Raw genomic sequence first — 12,683 nt, forward strand, 5'->3', positions numbered from 1 at the left:
AAGTGATCAGGCAGTTGGACTAGTTTATTGTTGTGCATCCCTTCCAACTGAAATATTCTATTCTATTCTGTTCTGTTCTGTTCTGTTCTATTCTATTCTATTCTATTCTATTCTATTCTATTCTATTCTATTCCATTCCATTCCATTCCATTCTATTCTATTCTATTCTATTCTATTCTATTCTATTCTATTCTATTCTATTCTATTCTATTCTATTCCATTCCATTCCATTCCATTCTATTCCATTCTTTTCTATTCTATTCCACTCTAATTAATTCACTTGTTAGAGGAAATAGACCAGATAGCTATAGGAAAGACTAGGCAATACTCGTACCCTTTCCGAAAAACCTGAAGCAGTACTAATGTAAATCATGTTCTTTATAAAAAATGTTAATAGTTCACAAAAATTAAACAAATGTTAATTCAAATTATAATTGTGATTGTTTTAAGCAGTCTTTCACATCACAAGAACTTGTTCTTTATTTCTGTCATGTACGTCATGTATGTCAAGTACATGTTTCACTAGCAGTCCATGCCATACAACAACTGAAGGTTCAGAATTGTTTTTTCTTTGAAAACAACAAAACCTTTCTGGGACATTCTTGTGTATCATACATTCCCCCTTAAAAGACAAAACTGGTTACTCACAGCAACTTAACAAGAATAAGACTGTGACAAAAAGTCCAATTTCCTTTATTCTTTTTTAATTACAGGGTTTTTTGCTGGTATTGTTTCTCTTACTATCTGACAAGAGAATCAGAAGTTAGTGTCCCAAAATGTATTGTATGTTTGACTATAACATATACAAAAAGGAAATGTATATGCAAATGAAAAACTAAGTCAAGCTAGATATGTCTCAAGGTTCTGGCAGATGCAGGGGTGGCTGCAACCACCATGAGAGACAGACAAACCAAAAGACAATGACTGAGAGGTGACCAAAAAATCACATTTCAGAATCTAGCAGCCATGGAAGTACAATCAGTCCAGCTGTTAATCTTCAGTCCTCCATTGCATCTAAGCATCCACAGGCTCAGTGATCAAAACTGAAATGTGTTTCTCTGTTCATCAGGTTAATGCAGTCAAGATGATAACCTTGGCCATGCTAGGTTAATGGTTGCACTTGATGATCTTAAAAGTTTTTTTCCAACCTCAATGATTCTATGATTCCATGTATTTTTTTAGCTATACTGTCAAGTACTCCGAGGCAATAGAATACAACTGTCGATACAGTTAAATTATTAGGATGGTTCCTGGAATGATTTTAGTCCTGCCCAATTTACTGTCCTCAATAATTCCCAGGTACAGCTGAGTAGTTAACACAGACCAGAAGCAAGAAACCTGAATGCAGTTATTCTGCCCCAAAATATAGCACATTTAACTGCACAGTTATGGCTAAGACTTACCATTTGGCATCTGAGTCAGAGGGATGTCCTTAATAATGTTTAGCTAATTAGTATAAAAATAAATCAGAATTTCACACAGAGAGTGTCTGAGGAGAGTGTAAAAAAATCTACTCATATAAACAAGCAAGGAGTAATGAAAGAAGTATAATACCCTAAGATGTGCTATCTAACCCTTTGAAGAGCTGAAATAGAGACCATTTTCAAAATTGTGCTTTCTGCTGCTTCAGTGTTATTAAATTTCAGCAGTGTAGAGTAAAACATTGTTCAGGTGACAACCCGATAGTTATGATGTCTCCATTTTTAAACTCTCTATGAAAGTCATATTCAATTTAAGGGACTCAGTCTTTAATGCTTCTTTATATTTTGCAATGCTGTGTTGACCTCTCTTTGAACTAGCAAATAAAACTAGAACTGCTTTCACTTAGCTCTTTCTGGTTGTTGTTACAGCTTTATAGTTATGATACACCTCCAGAGTTAGTAGTCTACCTATCATTAGAGACATTTCCAAGGACAAAAAGCAGCTCTCAATTTTTTTTCAACTGGCATTTCTTTTCCCAACAGGTGTTTCATTTTTTATTCCTGTGTGCAGCAAACATGACAGGTAGATCAGCTCCTGAGAGTGGAAGGAAGAATGCATTTTAAGGAATGCTATGGAAAGAAACATAGAAAATAAGAAAGTGAACTAAGAGTAGTTGTTTATATTTGCAAAACTAGCGACAAGGGAAATACAAATAGGTCTCAGTAAGGATTTGGTTTTATGCTGTTCCAAAATTTTTTACTGTCATGCCTACATGTTATGGCATTTAGATCCTAAGAAAGATCGAGATATGCATTAATGTTTTGACAGTATTTCCCACAGCACATGATACTTAATCAGCATTTTAAACCAAAAAATACCAAAAAGGCTTATTTCTACTGTGAAAAATAATCTTGTCAGATATTGTGTTTTGTTCGTCTTCTTACTTGCTCTGCTATTCTCCCTTCCTTCTCCTCATATTTGGTTTCATGGTATATTATATAGTCATAATGCTCCAAATTACAGTTCAAACAATGTTTATGCTAAATATCTTATTAGAATATAAGGCCACTTTGTGATTTTGTAAGTGAAGAGTTGAATATGATGATAAATACTCCAAATCTTTAAAATAATTTTCCAGGTTATCTTTCTCTTTTTCTGTCAACTGAGTTTTGTTTGTCTTCAGAACTTTTATGGGAGTGATTTAACATGTCAATATAATAATTAGAATGAATCCAATTTGTTCAAAAGGGTAAGGGTAAGTTGTCTCTTCCAGGGTACAAAAGATAAGCCAAGTTTTGTTTTGTCAGCTGGAGCTCTAAATGTGTTTCCCAGATTACAGGTAAAATAATTAATTGGAATAAACTTTTCTTCTTTTTGAAGTGTCATATTATCTCTTTAACTGCAACATGATAATGTTCAAAATACCAAAGCAATACAGGAGTAATTTTATGAAAAATATTTGAAACTCCAAACTACACTACTTCTGACCTCACAGAGCTTTTATATTTCATATATTTTATCTCAACATTCTCTTAGCAATTCTTTAAATTTGGGAAGAACTTGAACTGTCTTGACAACATCCTAAAATACTTATAAATGCTTATGGTGTTACTCACCGAGTTAAAAACTGTGAATCAGCTATGGATAATAAAACACTGAAGTTATAGGACCTCACTGATCATCCAAGTCCAAATGATAAACTCGTTATGGTTTAAGGAAATAAAGTTTTTTATATATTCACTTAGCTACAAAGAAGTGACTTTTTTTCCCTGTACCTTCAATTCTGTTTTCTTCAGAAGCCTGATAGAAAGGTTATGATAGATCAAGCCTGTTATATTTTCTCATGAGATGATACTTTAAGACTGTTTGTAGATCAGAAAAACAAACAAACCAACCTCCTAAACAGCATGATAGTATGCTGCTGGCTGCCTTTACCACTCCTCCACAACTCAAAAATAATATGAAAAGAGAAGTGGAGTATAAATCTGTCAAAGATGACAGGACTATAAAAGCTACGGAGAAGCACGCTTTTGTTGCTTACATTAAGAAATTCGTATTGCAATATGAGAGGGTCTTTTTCAGAAAAGGTCAGTATTTTTACTTAACAAAGCTTCAGAAGTCTAGTGCAGTTCCCTTTCTTTCCCACTTGTGGCCCATCTGTTACATGTTCAAATCAGAAGAGCTAAATGGTGAGGAGAGGACAGAGTTGCAAAGGCAAGGTATGGTTTTGAAAGGGAGTGTATGATCAGTCATGATAAAAACAGCAGAGTTCAAGTATGGAGCAAAGGCCCTGAGACTTGACATATAGAGGTCATTGTAGGCCTTGATGTTAGCATATCCTTGGTGCACAATGAAAGTCAAATTGGAGAGGATCTATGGAGAGGATTGAGAGGAAAGGAACTTGAGGCAATTGCTATAATCTGTGAGTTCAAGGAGTGCACCGATGAAGGGAAGAAGTGATACAGAAAAGAAAGGGAGAATAAAGGGTTGACTTTCAGAAGCTGCTGGATATTACAGCATGCTTATATTGTTAGGAAGAGAAACAGGAGAAGGGACAGCAGGGCTCGAGAAGTCATAGTGTTGAAGCGGGAAGAAATGGAGTCACAGGCAGGAGCAAGGGCCAAAAGATGGAAGGAGGATGTAAGTGGAGAGGTCACGTTGGATCTTGTAGATCTTTACTAGAAACTACAGAGATAGTACATATAAAAGAAAGAACAAATTCTTTTATATGCCATAACAATAATTGTCCTACCTACTCATTTGGGATTCATGCTAGCAAAGATTAAATACCAAAAAGAACGACACTTCGATTCACATTCAGTAAATATCCAATACGTAAATGCTATAATTTGACAAAAAGAAGCTAAATCATGTGGGGAAAAAAAAAAAAAAGAAAAAAAAAAGGAGGCTTTCCTTCATTGTATACTAGCCTATATTTGAACAAAGGAAACCTGTCTCTTCCATAGTATTTCAGTGCATCCATTTCTGTTGGGAGAAGGAAGTGGAGAACAGAAGAAAAACACAGAAGAAAAAAAGGCCATAAAATCTCCATCCTAACAGAATAAAATATATCATGATGGTACAAGTAGATAACTTTTCAAGCATTCCTACATTTATATATAAGCTCATTTCTCCCAAGTAAATTCTAGTAAATATATTCCACTGATTTCTGTCAGAAGATAGTACCAATGGGGAAAGCTAATGCTTACAGCCAACACATATACTAAATTAAGTATAGCATAAATATTGATTCTGAAGACTGTTAGTTGTGTGAATAGTTCCAAAAAATTCTATGCATTCAAGTACTGGTTCTTTTTCATTCAAAATAGCACAGCTCTTCAGATGCTAAATAGTGTGTTTAAACCCTTGGAGTCTGTGAAGTACATGAAAGCTCACAGAATTTAAAACAGTGTATACCCCCCTGTGACACAAATCTATATTATAGGAATTTTGTAAGAAATTAAATTACTTTTTAACACAGTGTGTACATTTATAATGATAATGAATTTTATGATACCCAACAGAAAGTATTTATGACGTCTTTACTGCTTTCTATTCCCCTCTGGAGTGCAGTTTGTTATGAACTCCAACATTTTTGTAAATTATTTGACAGAAATAAATTCCCCAGTAGATACTAAATTGTTTCATATAAATCTCAAAGTTTTGCATTAAACTGAAAATGGGGAGAAATTAAATTCAAATAATACAGAATCATGTTAACTTGTACTTTATTAGTTGATGGCATAGATATTTGCATCCTCAGTGATCAAATATAGCATTAGAATCCTTGTGTTATCTATTTGATTTCTCTAGTCTATGGAGATTTTGCTGCAGCAGTTCTGATATATAATGCTCTCAATTCACACAATAAATGAAGAAATACTCCTAGTATTCTCTTGCTTAAGCAGCAATACCACGCCTCATATTAGCTTTCCATTTATTATGCCTATGGCACAGAATGATTAAATGCTGCATTTTACAATATTGAAGATGACAAATCACCACCCTGAAGAAAGCACTGTTTAAATAACACTGTGTAAAGAATGATGGCAGTACATAATCATATGCATGCATAAAAATAAGTGTAACAAATAAATTTTGTTAGGTAACAATGATGAAGGTATATATGCATTTTCTCATTTTTTAAGTAAATATAACTTAATTGTCGCTGTCTTGCTCTATACCTCTCTTTACGTTTCAGCTTAAGGGCAGGAGTAGAGAGACTTGAGAGCAGAGCTAGAATCCAAACCTAAGGGTACTAGAGGTCTTTAAATGAACTGTATGCCTTGACACTTGAGATCAAATTCTTCAGAAAGGCAGAATGTAAATTAATTCAGGTCAGATCCTCAGAGAAGTCAGAAGGAATGAAGAAACAGGACAATTCTACTCTCCATACTTGCTCTGAGTGACATAGAAAATTGTTAGGACCTTATTTTCAAAATACTCAAACTCATTGCTTCAGCTTTATATATTCAAAAGCAGTTTCAAACACTAAAAAAAGGAAAATCAAGCTGATGAAACTCACATAAACTTTGAAAATATGACTGTGTAATGGAAACCAAGGCGTGTTAAAAAATAGTATGCTTGATGATCTATTACACAGCTCAAATGTGAAATATTCCCAAACAAACCTATGGCTTTGGAAACTTTGTTGAATGAGGAATGTTTAGCAGCATTTCAGTCTCACGAGTGCAGCTTTAAAAGTTCAAGCAACTCATTCGGGAGTCCTACAACTGTAATAAAGAGATATTTTCAGCAATCTGCTGGTTCCTGTTTTAGTGGCTGGCTAACAGAGGAATATTAATGAAAGAGACCACATTTAAGGTGTTTTCTGAAGTACAAGAAACTTTGCTTTCAGAAGTAGTTTTTTTGTTGTTGTTGTTTTGTTTTTTTTTTTCTGAAATATTCTAAATTTTGCTGGAAGCCAGAAGGAGTGGGACATAAGAGTTTTTTTAAATGCATAGGCTTCTAAAATACATATTTCCTTCTCCTAGTATCACCATGGCAATTGAAAAAGTAGACTCCTACTACAAATGCTATGGGGATCATAGAATAATAGAATCGTAAAATCATAGAACGGTTTGGGTTGGAAGGGACCTTAAAGATCATCTAGTTCCAGTTCCCCCTGCTATATGCAGGGATACCTTCCACTAGACCAGGTCGCTCAAAGCCCCATCCAACTTGGCCTTGAACATTGCCAGGGATGGAGCATCCACAGCTTCTCTGGGTAACATATTCCAGTGCTTCACCACCCTCATAGTGAAGAATATCTTCCTTATATCTAACCTGAAACTGCCTTCTTTCATTTTAAAGCCATTAACCCTTGTCCTATCACTATACGCCCCTGTAAAAAGACCCTTTCCAGCTTTCTTGTAGGCCCTCTTTGGGTACTGGAAGGCTGCTATAAGGTCTCCCTGGAGCTTTCTCTTCTCCAGGCTGAATAACCCCACTGTTTCAGCCTGTCTTCATAGAAGAGGTATTCCGATCATCTTCATGGCCTTCCTCTGGATATGCAAACTTACATCAAATCTTTTGCTGCCTGAAACAAAAAATTTCAAATATTTTCTGTTGGTGGATCAGCAACATTTTCCCATGAAAATGAAGTTTTTTATACAGTTAATATAAGACTATCAATACTAGGCTTGTTTGCTTATGTCTTTTTTATTCTTTTAAAGTGCTGAGCAAAAGCCTCTCTTCTTGATCTGCAGATCATCTGTTTAAAACCACCACCCCAAAGTTAACAACACATATCTCTTCAACTTTGCCTTGTAGGTCTCACATTGCCTCATGGTTTTTAGCCCTCTCGATCATGCCTTTTATTCTCCTGAAACATCTGAGATTAGACTTCATTGTTCCTAAAACACAGGGCCTAGCTGGGGCTGAATAGAATGAAACAATTCACTGTCATGGCTTGAGTTTGTAATAGGTTTTTATGTTATTGTTCTTGTTTGTTACTTTGTTTGGTTTTGTTTAGTTTTTTATTGCCTTTTTGTTGTTTTTTGGTTTTTCGGGGGTTTTTTTAAGAGAATGGCATTTCTAACTAATATTCTTCTTGAGGTTAGCTATAACTGCACATTCTTTTTCAAGCCACAACAACCTGGCTCCTTTTCCTGTAAAAGACTTCACAAGTGTCAGTAACAGATCACATCTTCCTTTTCATGCAGGAAAGACATTTGAAATTCCAATGAATAAAGTGATGGCTTAATCTTTAATGAAGATTAAGAAAATCTGCAGTGACCATCTCCTTCCACTTAACTACAGATTCTGAAGAAGGAAATATTACATTGTTATTATGGTAATGTAAGTAGTAAATGGTCTAGACCTGCAATCTTTATCAAACTATGTAGTGATTTGAATATCATGGGGCAGCTGTATTGTTCAAGTAATAGGCTAAAATCCTCTTTTATTATTGTGTCACAAAGGATGTTTGCAGATTCCCTAGTATCCACTTTGAATATTATTGTCCAGCTGTGTTCCATCATATGTTAATCATACCAAGTCTTTCATAGTCTAATCTATGTTTTATACTGAAAAGTTAGATTCTCTCTATTTCATCATTTCATCAAGATGAGAAAATGGCAAGCAAAAAAGTTGACTAGAGTCAGAATCACCATGAGAAACAGAAATAAGGGACAGAATATCAAATGATAGAAAATGAAGGAGAACAAACAAAAGGCTAGAAGCATGTGATAACCTGGCAGCCAATTAATTTATTTTGTCACTGGCAAACAAAGTTCCAATAATGAGGGGAGAAGGAAAGGGAAAGAAGGAAAAGAAGAGAAAGGGACAGAAGGGAAAAGGTAAGAAGGGAAAGTGAAAGTATTTAATTTAGATTATTAAGTGAGGAAAGAATAGTTGAATAGAAAAAAAAAAAACAGTATGAAGTTTGTGAAGTTTATAACTTTTTGATGTCTTATGTCTATTCTAGCCCTTTGAGCCCTCTGTTTCTTCCTTTCTTTTAGTCAATAATATAAAGAGATTAAATCTTTTGTTTATCTTTAAGAACCTCAACCTGATTTTTCTGAAAGGAAATACATAACAAATTGTGTTTTGTTATATCAGAAATTATAATTCATTTTCCTTATTCATACAGACATATCTTAAAATTTTCTCTTGAATGGCTTAATGTGCCACATCAAACTTTAGAATGTCTGTCTTTGTTTCAGGGTATGTTTATTTCAATGCTATAATTTCCCTGTTAGTATACTTGGTTTACAATATTTGTTGTTCCTGGTGGTTATTACCCAGAGTTCTGATAATTTGGTTGTTCATGTGAGCCATGATGTTAAACAGATTACTGAAATGATCTGGAAAAAAAATAATCCCACAATATTTTGAAGACAATGCTCATGATTTCCTTCTTATTGAGTTAAGAAATCTAGGCATTTGTATATCATTAACAAGCTAGCTTTGATATGTTTACAAGACAGCAGGTAGGATATACCTTTTAAACTTATTAAAAGCATTAATTGATACATAAATTTACAAATATTTCTTTCACCTTAAGTATCTTCTCACATGTTCTAAAGCAGCCCTTTGTTTTCATTTTAGTACCTGTTGTGATGGGCTTGGGAGAACTCTTTTATTTTCACTCTATTTCCTTCTCAATTCCAAGAATGACAAAATGTGACACACTGTAAAATTACCAGTTTCACAGTTCTAGTGAATTAGATTTTCCAGTTCAGATTCAGAAAGTGATGAGGAGTTAAGCTAGATCCAAAAAGGCAAAAATTTATGTCATAACATAACTTTCAGTACCTACTTTATTGTTCCATGTCACTGCTCATTACACCAGCAAAAAATAGACTCCTTACAGTGTCATCATCCTTGTCTCATCTATCAAGGCTCATTTGTCATATATTAATAACTCACATATGTGAGAAAACAGAAAGAGCTACTGCCAGCATTCAAACAATTCATCTGGTTCATTGTACTCAAGAACAATTCCTGACCTTTGTCTTTTTATTATGTTTAAATTACCTTTTTCTTGACTGTCATATTAAACTAAATACACTGCAAAATTAATATTCTCCTGTGTGCTGGATAATGGATTAGATTCTTTGGTTTTAAACAGAGCAGGAAACTACCAGTTACTAGTAACGATTATTGTTGACCTCCGTCTAAATTTATATGATTTGGAACAGCAAAATCACATTTATAAGAAACATTTATAAGAAAACAATGGGGAATTTTGGAAATGTTAAATTTCAAAAATTGTTAAATATTTTATTTCATTTCATTTATAAATGACAGGACAATCATTTTTTTCACGTTACTAAATTTGTAAGATCAGTTATGAGGCACTTATTTTATTTTTCCTTCCCATGGTTTATTTGGCCTATAGTTCAACACCCTCTGTGATCTACATTGTGTTATCTAAAGTAATGGATCTTTCCATGTCTCCTCAGTTGTGATTTTAAACCATGAGCTATATATGTAACTAAAAGGTTTAAAATGTTTGACAATCGCATTTCACTTTTTGTGTTTTTGTTATGTTGCTGAAACTGTGTTTATGTTCTAAGTCATGATTCAGCACAATACTTTCTCATTCTATTTATATGGATTATTTTAAATTTTCTTCACCTTAAAATGTGTCCTATTCCCAAGAGAATCAATCATTTTAAACAAACATGCACCACTTCCTGAATAAATAGTTCTAAAATATCAGTCTGCAGGGCTGTTTTTTCATAGTTCCTGTTACTAAGATGAGGTTTAATAACTAATAGGATGTCCCTAATAGGATGTCTGAAAAAAAAATTGCCACTTACAGGCAAAAAACCAGTCCTAATAGTTTGCTTTGCATCTTTCTTCAAAGTAATGGTTGAACACAGCCTGTTTCGCCTATTATAATTGTATTAAGTCCTTGTCTCAAGTAAATAATTATGAATTAGGTGCTGGTTGCAATGACAGATTCGTAAGTCTAATCACAGATTTGAAGAGGAAACTGAAATGAATATATATGGCCTTTCAGTACTTAAAAGCGGCCTATAAGAAAGATGGAGAGAGACTTTTTAGCGGGACCTGTTGTGATAGGACAAGCGGTAATGGTTTTAAACTACAAGAGGGGAGTTTCAGGTTAAACACGAGGAAGAAATTTTTTACAATGAACATGGTAAAACACTGAAACAGGTTGCCCAGAGAGGTGGTAGATGCCCCATCCCTGGAGACATTCAAGGCCAGGCTGGATGGGGCTCTGAGCCTGATCTGTTGAAGATGCCCCTGCACATTGCAGGGGGGTTGGACTAGATGGTCTTTTAAGGTCCCTTCCAACCCAAACTATACTCTGATTCTATGGCTTAAGCACTGTCATGGTTTAACCCCAGTTGGCAAGTACAACCACACAGCAACTCACTTACCCTCCAGCCCTCCAAGTGGGAGGGGAGAAACTCATGGGTTGAGATAAGGACAGTTTAATAGGACAACAAATGAAGAAAAAGTAATAAAAATAACAGTAATAGTAATCCTAATAATAACAACATGAGCAACGACAGTATACATATAAAATAAGTGATGCATAATGCAATTACTCACGAACACCAATCCTGTACAGCAAATTCCAGAAAAGCAGTAGTCTGGATAGTAGCTCAGGCTTGAATATGATTGAGCTGAACAGCCCAGTCCTGGGAGAGACAGCACACTGGATTCAGACAGCTGATCCCAGAACAAAAAAAAGGAAAATGTGGTGCCAGGAAAGCCGTCTCTAGTTATATATAGAGCATGACATGAGTGTAGGGAATATCTCATTGGCCAGCCTGGATGACAGCCTAGGTGCTGTCCTATTATGCTCTCTCCAAGTTTCTACCTGCACCTGAAGCTGAAGAGTTGAAAAAGCCCTAGGTCTCCTTGGCAAGAGCTGAAACATCAAAGAGTCCTCACATTCCTTTCATACCAACTCCAAAACACAGCCTAGCTACTGGAAAGAAAATTTAACTCTGTCCCAGGCAACAGCATTGGAAGTTCAGTATATTATCACATTATTCTTATACTAAATCCAGAACAAAAGACTATGCAGCTTCTATTAATAAAAATGAAAGATTCTGACTGCTATGAAGAAAATTCACTTGGTCCCAGCAAAACCATCACAAGCACATAAGTAAGATACGTCTCTGTAGTTGTCTATATGTAGATATGAACCTGTGCTCTCATTGTATTTGTAGAGATCAGACCTCATCAATACAGCATGTGGAAACCAAAGAGCTTTGCAGTTAATCAGACCTGATATCTACTTTAAGATGAGACGAATAGTTGTCCAGTCAACATTTACTGGATTTTTTAGGAGCTTGACTCCGTTGCTGAAACAGAAGTGTTGAGTGCTATTTGAAACACCCTAGGGCATTTTGCCTGGCTTTCATCTTCCAGTCCAGAACAGTATAATGCTGGTTTATATCTGCTTCAATGGTACTAGTTACCTGTGTTGAGGTAAACAGATCCAAAACCTGCATGGACTATGGGGGGGTTAAGATAATACTTGTAGAAAATGTGATGTAGACATATTCCTCTGGAAAGCAGCTCCAGCCCCACCTTCACAACAGCCAAGAGAAAGCAGGATGAATCTACCCTTAACTTTAAAATCGCCATTTACACATAGAATATGCAAATATTGTTTTATTATAGACTGTTAAATAGGACTAGTATTGGGCATGAAATGATATGAATGACAGTCATTACCATTACGTTACCTGTGAGATGGATAGCATTTTCAGAATTCTAGTTTGTTACGAACTATAACATCTTGTCTCTAATAATGTATGTTATAAAGAAAAAAGTTTTATTTTGGAGTCTCTCACAATGGTAGGGAATTTCTCAGAACTTCTGTGTTTAAGAACATGTGAAAGACTTTTTACAGTTTTAGACTGGTCAAACCAATGTTAGAATGAAAGATCAACAGTGAAAAATGAAACATAATAAAAATAATAAAACAAAACCCAAAGCTCAAAATTTCATACTCTTCTATTTGCTTGGGGCAAACAAGTAAAATTAATTTTCCCTTGACTTAAACAAATTGTTTATATAAAAATTTTTTAAAAGGAAACAAACAAACAAAAAAACCCAACAGCAACAACAACAAAAAACAAGAACAGGGACATGGACATTATCCATATAAAATATTGTGTGCGTTAAAGCATAGGATTTTTTTTTGTTTTATTTTTTCATTTCTGATTCAGTCACGTACAGATAAGAATCTGAAAGAAATGTTCTTTTGCAGATTTCAACAGAAGTTAATAATTAAAAAAAAATAGGCCTAACAAGAAATAACAATG

At 34.7% G+C, this 12,683-nt stretch overlaps 1 long non-coding RNA gene across 2 annotated transcripts in view; it reads right to left on the minus strand.

The window, feature by feature from the left end:
* The window catches only part of LOC135984517 (uncharacterized), an 89,887-nt gene extending 78,826 nt beyond the window's left edge, over positions 1 to 11,061 (minus strand). For both annotated transcript variants that reach the window (XR_010605643.1, XR_010605642.1), the window contains exon 1: positions 10,954 to 11,061. This is a non-coding gene — a long non-coding RNA (uncharacterized LOC135984517). The remainder of the gene's footprint in view (positions 1 to 10,953) is intronic.
* Positions 11,062 to 12,683: the final 1,622 nt, after the last annotated feature.

This window comes from Caloenas nicobarica, chromosome 1, assembly GCF_036013445.1.
Source record: "Caloenas nicobarica isolate bCalNic1 chromosome 1, bCalNic1.hap1, whole genome shotgun sequence".
NCBI classification, from domain to species: Eukaryota; Metazoa; Chordata; class Aves; order Columbiformes; family Columbidae; genus Caloenas; species Caloenas nicobarica.